The sequence below is a fragment of the Chelonoidis abingdonii genome, chromosome 1 (genome assembly GCF_003597395.2).
Source record: "Chelonoidis abingdonii isolate Lonesome George chromosome 1, CheloAbing_2.0, whole genome shotgun sequence".
Lineage (NCBI taxonomy): Eukaryota > Metazoa > Chordata > Testudines > Testudinidae > Chelonoidis > Chelonoidis abingdonii.
The window spans coordinates 216,616,155-216,628,257 of record NC_133769.1 but is presented as its reverse complement, the minus strand read 5'-3'; positions in this window follow the sequence as shown (position 1 = coordinate 216,628,257).

The window sequence follows — 12,103 nt, the reverse complement described above, 5'->3', positions numbered from 1 at the left end:
GGATTCAGCCACACTGCTGTTGTGTAATTTAGCAGAGTCTTGGCCCAGAATACAGTGCAGGTTAGAAGAAATTGGTTGCCTTGCCCACCCAGCTGAGGCAGAATTTTATATTGATAGTAGACAATAGATCCAGTACAATGAAAAGTCCTGCAGCTGCACAGTATGCCCCAACTATATTCCCTAGAAACCAAAGGAATCTTTATAATGCTAAAAAAGATAGAAGAATTTCTTGTTGTCTCTTACATTCATTACCTGGTCCGCTGTTACTAAGAAGACAGTATATTATCTCCCAGATACTTCACACTAGTTTACAAGCAAGGAAACTACTTGGAGACCAGAGCAGATATCAAATCTTGATAGAACTACATCAACATAGACCTGCAATAAATGGCCATGGCAAAGGTTCAAACCAGTAGATCATGAAACTACAAAGGGTTTCTGCTGCCTCAAGTGGCAAAAAAACAACAACAACAAACCAAAAAAAACCCCACCACAATCGGTGGTTGCTCCACGGTGCCACTTTCTTCTTGTATCTTTTCTCTTCTTCCGAGGGACCTGTGGCTGAGGAGCCTGACATGCCGCCCCAAGCACCTGCTTGCTGAGCTGGTGCCTGGAGCCGGCACTGTAAGTGACTGCATGGATGTGGGCCAGTTACTTATTTTAACACTTCCCTCCCCATGAACATTGTTTTGAGCTGTGCCAAATCTTTGAAACAGTAGAGGAAAGGATGGAAAAGTTTGGATATGATAGAATTGTTGGGGGTATGTGTGTCAAAATTCCATTCCTGAGTTTTTGATAACTCATGTTCTAGACAGGAGCAGAATTCTTCTGTCATGTTTCTGTACCCATTTGAGTGGAGGAAATGTCACTATGTTCTCCAGTCCTTTGTATATTTAAAGCAAATAATATCAAGTTATTCTTGATCCTGTGAGCATTCGATGGGTTGGGGTTATTTGGGGGAGGAGGTTGTTGTTTTATTTTTTTTAATAGACCTACAATTTGAATAATCTTATAACTACTGTTCACAAATCAGCTTCAGCTATGGCACATGGCCAGTTAGACACCCCGCCCCCAGACAGGACCCCCAGAAAACTCCCCACCCATCCAATCCTCCCCTGCCCCGACAGCCGGTGGGTGCGCCTGGCTGGGCTGTGGCCCAGTGCCCCGCTTAGGGGGCTCCTGCAGTGGATGCATGTGGGCAGCAGTCCCCGTGCACCCCCCGGCTTCCCCCTCACTACACTTGGGCTCTGAGGCTTCCAGGAGTGTGAGCCGCTGCCACCACCACCGCTGCCACAGCAGGCTCAGGGCCCCGTGCCCCAGCAGTTCACACTCTGGGAGCTGCAGAACCGGAGCAAGGTGAGCTCAGTCTCCTGCCGGCCTACCCACTAAGTGAATGGAACCGCAGCGGGCCAAGCAGGGCCAGTGGCGGGGACCCCAGCTGGCAGCCGCGTGCCAGGCAAAATCAGCTCATGTGCCACCTTTGGCACACATGCTGTAGGTTGCTGACCCCTGCTTTAGAGGGAGAAGGGCCTGGCTCCTAGGGAGCATACCTGGGTACCTAAGGTGGAGCAGGGCTGGGGGAAGGCAAGAGGAGCTGGGAAGCTCTGGCCTGGAAACTCCCCAGGCTGCAAGTCTAGGGTAAGGCCAGTTGGGTACTGGGGTTACAAAGGGGCAGCCCACAGGTAGGCAGAGGCAGCAGGTCCAAACCCCTTTGCCTGTGATGAGTGGCTGATACACTGCAGTCTGCCCCAGTGAATGGGGGCAAAGTGATGACTGGCAGTAGCCATAGTCTGAGGCAAAGAGGGGATAGTGGGTGGAGGTTCCCTTGGGAGGGGGAGACCCAAACTGTGGGGTTATTGCCAGGGGGCAGCACCCCAGATGATAGGGCACCAGGTCCAGGGAGGGACACAGGGACCAGATCGAGGTAAGGCGGATCACCAGCCTACAGAGGGTGCTCTGGAGCTAGGATGAGCTAATTCCCTCCAACAACCAACAGGAGGCACCGCAGGGGTGAGTCCACTCGCTTACACTTATGACACCCAACTGTATGGCTCTATCTCATCCAGCACTAACAATGCTGTGGGTCAGTGCCTCAAGAAGTGTCTAATTCAGCTTGGGTCATGGATGACTGTGAGCTGGCTAAAGCTCAACACAGACAAGACTGACTTAACGATGGTTTGGGAGAACCAGCCGACAGAGATGATGTCAGTTCCTCTGCCTGAGGGAGTGCATCTCTGCTGTTGGAGTTTGCTGATTGGGTATGATTCTAGATGCCTAGCTGCAGTTTTATTAGCATATTACAGCAGTAACTCTGTCAGCTTTTTACTGTGGCCAGAGGCCGTGGCCTTTCCTTTCAGATATGGATTTTGCCCCTGTTATCCAGGCCTTTTTCACCTCAAGATTACACTATTTCAACACGCTTTCCATGGGGCTACACTAGGACTGGCACAAAATGCAGTGGCTTATTCATCAAGCAAGGACATCTCTTTAGGAGCACGTGATCCTCATGCTCCAAGTTCTACACTGGCCGCCCCTTTAGTCTCCAAGTGGAGTTTAAGGTTATGATCTATAAAGCCCTAGGACCAGCCAACCTGAGGGTTATCCTGTCTCTCTTTGATTTTTAATAGGCATTGCGTTCATACTGGTTAAATCTTGTCTCTCCCTGTGCCATACTGTCGCAGCTGCAGTCAAGAGCATTCAAGCTGGATTATAAAGAGAGGGCTGTTGGCAAGTCATTCTCTGTGTTGACTCCAGAACCCGATTCCCCCTCCTAAATCTGCTGACAACCTGGACATGCTGCAAAAGCCACACGTTTGACAAGGTTTTGAGGGAAGGTGTCAAGGTTTTTTCCCCACTCTGAACTTTAGGGTACAGATGGTGGTGACCTGCATGGACCCTTCTAAGATTAATTACTAGCTTAGATCTGGTAACTCTGCCACCATCCAGAAGTTAGTGTCTGGATCACTTTCTGTTCCCCCAAAACCTTCCCCTCCCTGGACAGCCTTGACAGGCTTCACCAATTCCCTGGTGAACACAGAACCAAACCCCTTGGATCTTAAAACAAGGAGAAATTAACCATCCCCTCTTCTTTCCCCCCACCAATCCCTGGTGAGTCCAGACCCAATCCCCTTGGATCTTAAAACAAGGAAAAATCAATCAGGTTCTTAAAAAAGAAAGCTTTTAGTTAAAGAAAGAAAGGTAAAAATCATCTCTGTAAAATCAGGATGGAAAATACTTTACAGAGTACTCAGATTTATATATCCCAGAGAAAACCCCCTCTAGCCTTAGGTTCAAAGATACAGCAAGCAGAGGTAAAATCCTCCCAGCAAAAAAAGGACATTTACAAGTTGAGAAAACAAAAATAAACTAATCTGCCTTGCCTGGCTATTACTTACAATTTTGAAACATTGAAAGACTGATTCAGAAAGTTTAAGTGCCTGATGGACGTTGTCCCTCTAGTCCCAAGAGCGGCAATACCCAAAACAAAAATCAGCAAACAAAGATCCTCCACCAAGATTGTCCCTTATTGGCCTCTGGTAGGTTAACTGGAGCTTTTAACCTTTACAAGTAGAAAGAGGCATTACCCTAAACTATTGTTTCATGATGGAAAGGATAGAGTAGGTTCCTGGTATGATCTGAAGGTGATGCTTTTCTGTAAGTCTATTTTTCTCTGCTGCCTGAGGTAAGTGTCTCTTTAATTTATTTATTAAGGCTGTTGGCAAGTGGAGTTAATTTATTTATATATAATGCTACAGGGTGGTTATTGTAAATCTAATTATTGGAAGAGCTCTCAGGCAGGGCCACCCAGAGGTTCGGGGCCCTGGGCTTGGTGGTGGGGCCCCCACTTTGTGGTATTCGGCAGCGGGGAGGTCCTTTCCCCTCCGGGACCCGCCACCAAAGTGCCCAAGACCTGCAATGGAACCCCCCGCGCGAAGACCCAGCACTTTGGTGGCAGGTCCTGCTTGGTGGTAATATTTGGTGACGGGGGCCTTCCGCCCGGGGCAGAAGGACTCCCCACCGCTGAAGATGCGGAGTGAAAGAAGCTCGGAGCCCAGGTCCTGTGAGAGTTTTCTGGGTCCCCGGAGCGAGTGAAGGACCCCGCTCCAGGGCCCCGAAAAACTCTTGTGGGGGCCTGGGCAAATTTTCTTACCCAACTGCCCCCCCCCCCGGGCGGCCCTGCTCTCAGGTGTCCTCCCCTACAATTTTAAATGTCAAATATGAAGAAAGGAAAACAATAATCCTTTTTGAGCAAAAGGTCAAAGCAACCAGCTATTGGAGGTCTGCTAAGACAACTGAACAGAGCTTCCCTACTGTGGTGGCCAATGGAGCCAACAGGCCCCAAAATGTTTTAGCTTTGGGAGTTCCCAGTTCATTTCCTGTTGGAATCAGAAGAACTAAGACTCTCTCATGGCTATTATCCTCAGAAGAATTTTGACAGGTAAGTAATGTTCTTTTGGCATGAAGTTTGGTACTCAGGTAATTGAAAATGTGCAATGCAGCTTAACTGGTTACCCACATAGGGAGAATAATCTTATGTTTATGCAGATGTGTCCAGTTAAAAGGACACTTATCAACTTGATTTTTAAAAATTGGTTATTTTAAACAAATTCCATATTCAGATAGTCCACCATTGAAATACCACATCTTGATTAATTTTTGTGTTCCTTCGTTTTTAGTAAATGATTTTCTGCTCCTTCGGTAATATGTATAAGGATCTTTTGAGTAAGAAAGAAGCTAACTGACAGGAGAAACAACTAAACTGATTATACACCAATTACTGTGAAATGCACAAAGCAAATAAAACTAGAAAATATACATGTTTTTCATGCTAACTTTCAAGTTGAACAAATCTTAGCAGTTTGTTACTATAGTAAAGTATACAATTTTTAGACAAATGTGATTTTCAAGTTGATGGCCCTTTAAACTGGTCAATACTAGGGCTGTCGATTAATCGCAGTTAACTCACGCAATTAACAAAAAATGAATTGTGATTAAAAAAATTTATCATGATTAATCGCACTGTTAAACAATAGAATACCAATAGAAATTTGTTACATTTTTCCCTACATTTTCAAATATATTGATTTCAATTACAACACAGAATACAAAGTGTACAGTGCTCACTTTATTATTATTTTTTATTACAAATATTTGCACTCTAAAAATGATAAACAAAAGAAATAATATTTTTCAATTCACATCATACAAGTACTGTAGTGCAATCTCTTTGTCATGAAAGTGCAATTTACAAATATAGATTTTTTTTGGTTACAAAACTCCACTCAAAAACAAAACAGTGTAAAACTTTAGAGCCTACAAATCCACTCAGTCCTACTTCTTGTTCAGCCAATCGCTAAGACAAACAAGTTTACGAGAGATAATGCTGCCGGCCTCTTATTTACAATGTCACCTGAAACTGAGAACAGATATTTGCATGGCACTTTTGTAGCCAGTGTTGCAAGGTATTTACATGCCAGTTATGCTAAACATTCATATGCCCCTTCATGCTTCAGCCACCATTTCAGAGGACATGCTTCCATGCTGATGATTCTTGTTAAAAAATAATGTGTTAATTCAATTTGTGACTGAACTCCTTGTGGGAGAATCATACATCTCCTACTCTGTTTTACCCACATTTTGCCACATATTTCACGTTATAGCATGCCATATATAACATGTTGTAGATGATGACCCAGCATGTTGTTTGTTTTAAGAACAGTTTCATTGCAGATTTGACAAATCACAAAGAAGGTACCAATGTGAGATTTCTAAAGATAGCTACAGCACTTGACCCAAGGTTTAAGATTCTGAAGTGCCTTCCAAAATCTGAGAGGGCTGAAGTGTGGAGCATGCTTTCAGAAGTCTAAAAAGAGCAACACTCTGATGAGGAAACTACAGAACCCGAGCCACCAAAACAGAAAATCAAACTTCTGCTGCTGGCATCTGACTCAAATGATGAAAATGAACATGTGTTGGTCTGCACTGCTTTGGACTGTTATCAAGCAGAACCTGTCATCAGCATGGCCGTATGTCCTCGGCATGGTGGTTGAAGCATTAAGGGACATATGAATCCCTACCGTATCTGGCGCATAAATATTTTGCAATGCTGGCTATAACAGTGCCGTGCGAACACCTGTTCTCACTTTCAGGTGACATTGTAAACAAAAAGCAGGCAGCATTATCTCCTGGAAATGTAAACAAACTTGTTTGTCTTAGTGATTGGCTGAACAAGAAGTAGGAGTGAGTGATTTGTAGATTCTAAAGTTTTTTGGTTTTTTTCAGGTTTTGGGTTTTTGTTTTTCTTTTTTTTTTTTTACATAATTCTACATTTGTAAATTCAACTTTCATGATAGAGATTGCACTGCAGTACTTATATTAGATGAGTTGAAAAATACTATTTGTTTTTTACTGTGCAAATATTTGTAATAAAAATAAATATAAAGTAAGCACTGTATAGTTTGTATTCTGTGTTGTAACTGAAACCAATATATTTAAAAATGTAGAAGACATCCAAAATATTTAAATAAATGGTATTCTATTATTGTTTACAGCACATTTAATTGAGATTCTTCTTTTGTATGGCTTGGGTAGGTAGCAACAACTACAAATTTATATCTAAGTTTGATAACCAGCACATTGCCTCAGCACTGAGCTGGTGAATGTCCTTCAGGCTCCTGGGAAATGAATGAAGGGGACATTCAGATATGATGTGGAGGAGGACTACTTGCGGCACCTTAGAGACTAACAAATGTATTTGAGCATAAGCTTTCATGGGCTACAGCCCACTTCATCGGATGCATAAAATGGAACATATAGCAAGGATATATATATACATACAGAGAACATGAAAAGGTGGGGGTTGTCCTACCCACTCTAAGAGGCTAATTAATTAAGATGAGCTATAATCAGCAGGAGAGAAAAAAAACTTTTGAAGTGATAATCAAGATAGCCAATTTCAGACACTTTGACAACAAGGTGTCAGGATACTTAACATGGGGAAATAGAGTCAATGTGTGTAATGTCTCAGCCATTCCCAGTCTCTATTCAAACCTGAGTTGATGGAGTCTAATTTTCATATTAATTCAAGTTCAAAAGTTTCTTGTTGGAGTCTGTTTTTGAAGCTTTTCTGCTGCAATATTGCCACCTTTAATCTGTTACTGAGTGACCTGAGAGGTTGAAGTGTTCTCCTACTGATTTTTGAATGTTATGATTCCTGATGTCAGATTTGTGTCCATTTATTCTTTTGCATAGAGACTGTCCAGTTTGGCCAATTTACATGGCAGAGGGGCATTGCTGGCACGTGATGGCATATATCACATTGGTAGATGTGCAGGTGAACGAGCCCCTGATGACGTGGCTGATGTGCTTAAGTCCTATGATGGTGTCACTTGAATAGATATGTGGACAGAGTGGGCATCGGGCTTTGTTGCAAGGATAAGTTCCTGGGTTAGTGTTATGATGTGCTCCATTGTTTGTGCCTGCTGACCACAGTTGCATACAGGTGTTTGCCTCATTTTCCAGTTGTAGAGTATGTGTCCACATCTCCCATGAGATGTCCTGGTGCAATTCAATCTCCACCAGTCTTTCTAACATAAATCAAAACCTGGTGGTTCCTCAACAGGATCAATGGCAAGCTGTTTCTTTGGAACGGTTGAAGTGCTCCATGTGACTCTCCATTGAGCCTCAGTATCAAAGTTGGGTGTAAGAATCTTGATACAGTTCCATAGAGGGTTGAGGGATTTTAATCTAGCTTTTGGCTGGTTCTGATGGTTATGGCGCAGTGGGATCAAAATTAATTTTTTTAATTGCAATTAATTTTTTAAATCTCTTGACAGCCCTAGTCAATACATATATTATGGTTGATTCATTTTAATATTAATAATATTAATAATAATGTCCCCACTTTCTTTAGCCTAAAACCAGGGGATTTACAATATCTTTTGTAGAAGAGGGAACTCCTGATATTATTACCCCCTCTTGTTGCTTCCTTTTCAAAGACTAGGATTGTGAGATTGAAAGAGTTTGGCTTAATCTATCACATGCTTTCAACCTGTGAAATCAAGAGAGAGAGAATTTATGTTTGTACAGACATTTGAATGTTCAAGAGTCATCTGTGATCAGCCCTGAGTCTGTAAATACCTCTGAGTGAAGAGTAGTGAAGTCTTCCCCCTGTGTCTGCCTCTAGCCTTGAGAGATTAAAGGTGTGGAACACCACGACTTTTGCTCTGGTTAAAAAGCATTGACATGAATCTAAACTGGCAGATGACTGAGAAGGAAAGATACAATTTATTCATTTCTTTATTTCACGTTTTTTCCCTGTAGTCCATTTCATTTACCTCTTGAACTAAAATATCAGAAATATTTGTTCACAGAAATGGTACTTTTTCATTCTAGTCTATGTCAAGGTGAATTTAGAATTGAAGTATTCTTTTATTTATGCTTAAACTTGAAAAAATCCTTTCAGCTGATAGTTGACTAATCCCACAAAGAACAGAGCGGAGCAACTTTGTCCAATCATATTTGAAGAAATGTATTATATTTCTATTAAGAAACATAGTGAAATATTAAAAACATAGTGGTTGCATACAATGAATTCATTCTCATTATATCCTTTTGAGTAACTCGTATAAGCTTTTAACTTTCCTGAGCTTTACTTTTATGTCTACTAATACTAATAAGAGACAAATAATGGAATATTGATTTAGCAACTTTTACTTCCTTAAGTTGTTATATCCAGTTCATCCATTGCAAGCTCTGCCGAATGGAGGGTTTTACTGTGGTGTAAATAAGCCCATCAGTTTGAGCAGGGGATGTTGAAATTATGCCACATCTCTATAGCTATACAATTGCAATGCACATTTATGCCATCTGTTTTATAATGCAAAGGCAAAGAACTTGCCAATGATAGTTCTAAACAATAAATCTAGAGGGTTGTTTTTTTTAATCGTAGTGGAATTATTAATGTTAGAAAACAGAAAGTTGCTTGCCTTTCTTTCCCCACACCCTTCCCTGTCCTCCAAGCTCTCCCCAATATCTGTTTGGTTTAGGCATCCCTAGCTAAAGTCTACTGGATCGGGGCTATAGAGCTGTGGCTCTCAGTCTTTCCAGACTACCATACCCGTTTCAGGGGGCTGATTTGTCTTGCATACCCCCAAGTTTCACCTCACTTAAAAACTACCTGCTTACAAAATCAGACATAAAAATACAAGTGTCACAGCACACTGTTACTGACAAATTGCTTCCTTTCTCATTTTTACCATAGAATTATAAAATAAATCAATTGGGATATAAATATTGTACTTACATGTCAGTGTAGAGTATATAGAACAGTATAAACAAGCCATTGTCTGTATGAAATTTTAGTTTGTACTGACTTCACTAGTGCTTTTTATGTAGCCTGTTGTAAAACCAGGCACATATCTAGATGAGTTGCTGTAGCCCTTAAAAGACCTCTGTGTTACCCCTAGGGTATATGTACCCCTTGTTGAGAACCACTGCAATAGAGAATATCTTTTAAGTTGTGGATCAGTAACTCACTAGATGACAATGCTCCATTTTATTGTGTCTATTTTTGGAAGGGGCTACATGCAGCCACCAGGGGGTTTCCTGCAGCCACAATAGCCTCCTGGGCAGAGATGGGGGAGGGGGCAAGGCAGGCCCTTCCTTGGCTTTAGCCATGGAGCTCTGGCGGCAGGCTCTGTGCTTCAGTCTCCAGTCCCTCAGCTTCAGCTGTGGGACTTCGGGCTTTGAAAACCACGTCCTCATTTCAGCCATTGGGCTCTGGGTTTCAGCCCAGGGTAGTGGGACTTCAGCAGGACTGGCCTTAGTGAGCACCATGGTCAAGACAAGGAGCGGGGTGAGCCTGGGGTGTAAGACCGTGGAAGGGAGCTAAGGGCAATGGGGAGGGAGCAGTGGGGCCTGGAGGGGCAATGGGGAGGCTGGCAAGGTGGTGGGAGGCAGCGAGGATTAGAGTGATTGGGGAGGAAGGGGGACTGGGGGAGGCAGCAGAGGACAGGTGCACCAAAATACAACTGAACATTATTTTTATTATTGTGTCTGCAAAAAAAAACCCCAAACCCCTACATAAATGAATTACAATGATCTGGACATGTATCTGTGCATAATTATTTATTTTTCCTAAAGTTAATTAGGTATGTTAGGAAAATTTGTCAGAGCAGTCACCAGCAACAGTTGGTAACTGAACTCTGAGGCCACCAAAAATTTTGTTGTGAGAACCCCTGATAGTCTGACCTCATGCACATTTCAGGCCAGAGGACCTCACCGACCCACTCCTGTAACAGACCCGTAACTTTTGGCTGAGTTACCAAAGTCCTCAAATCATGATTTAAAGACTTCAAGTTACAAAGAATCTGCCAATTACACTAGTTTAAGCCTGCAAGTGACCCGTGCCCCCAAGCTGCAGAGGAAAGTGAAACCCCCACAAGAGTCTGCCAATCTGACCAGGGGAAAAACTCCTTCCTGATCCCAAATATGGCAATCATTTAGACCCTGAGCATGTGGGCAAGACCCACCAGCCAGACACCTGGGAAAGAATTGTCTGAAGCAACTCAGAGGCCTCCCCATATAGTGTCCCATCACCAGCCACTGGAGATATTTGCTGCTTACAGTTGCAGAGCAGGAATAAAGGACTTAAAAAAAAAAAAAAAAAAAGCAACATAATGGCAATGCCTGAGCATTAGGGGCACAAACTTTCTTTTGATTAGACCTCTCTCAAAATATGTACAATAGATTAGACCTGACTTTTCAAAAATGAAGCAAACACATTGATACAAAACAGGCAGTGCGTGCTGGGGCAGGTCTAGTGTTTTCTATAGTAAAGTTGTGCTGCAAACTAATTCAGGGAAGATAGTCTTATCATATGTACTAATGTACTAAATTGTAGGCCTACTTGTTCTAAAATTCCCATGTCCTCCCTTAAAGAGGCCCATAAACTTCTGTCTTTGTAGATATAGGCCTGTAACTCAGTGAGGGCATCTTCCTTTTTCATCAAACCCTATTCTTTTTCTTAGGAAACTTATAGGAAAAGCGTGGCCTCCCGCTGTGGCAGAAACTGAAGTGAAAACATTCCATAAAGAAGAATAGAAGCAAGGGGAGGAGCCATAGAATCTGTGTAAAGAAGGAGATTTTGATCTCAGACAATAAGATGTTGATAAGATGGAACCATTTCATGATATGTCTTAAAAAATTTAATCAGAAGATTCTCTTTGTGGGGAGGAGACAAAGAGGAGCTCTTTGGTGGGGGTGGGGGAGAGGGAGGGAGCATTTCTCTGAGACTCCTTTACTATTTCCTGCTTGTTCTCTTTCTGCCACTACCGTCCTCTGGCCTGCTCCTAACTGACGTTTAAAAAGAAAAGGATGAAAGCCACTTGTTCTGTTTTTGTTTGTGTATAAGCAATGGAAATCCATTGTTATCGTTCATATAATGCTTGTTAGAGTTAAGATCAGAAGCTTGGGAAATGAGCAAACTTTACCAGTAATCTGCACTGCCGTGCAGTAACCCATGGGAATAGAATTCCACATGATTAACATGAAGAATGTTTCTTTGCCTACCTAGTGTTAAAAGACTGAAGCTAATGCCCCCAATGATGTGGTTCAGACTGCAAAAGCAATTGGAAATCTGATGAACACTGACCCTATAGGAAGGTCAATCTGTTTAATGCATAATTTCCTCATTCTTTCTGAAAAGAAATAAATTTCCATTATTTAATCTATTGGTTATGGAACCCGACGTCAGGTTCCCATTAAGATTAACTGTTGATCTGTTATAACGTCAGTTCCTAGAAATTACCAACCTGTTCAGTGTCATAGGTAAATATTCTGTACAAAATATTGTGCCTGATAGAAACCATATAAAGAAACTGGGGAACCAGTCAGCTCAGAACGGGGAGAGCAAAAATAAGAAAATGACAAATAATTTTAAAGCTGTTGTAGTGGCATGCAAACTCCATATTATTAAAGTATGTGGTATTATTAAAGTAATAAAGTGGTTTTAAGAGGACCAAATGTAAAAAATGGAGTTACTTTCACTTAGTACAGATGCCCCAATTCTGCAATGCATCATGCACGCAGACCCCTATGGAAT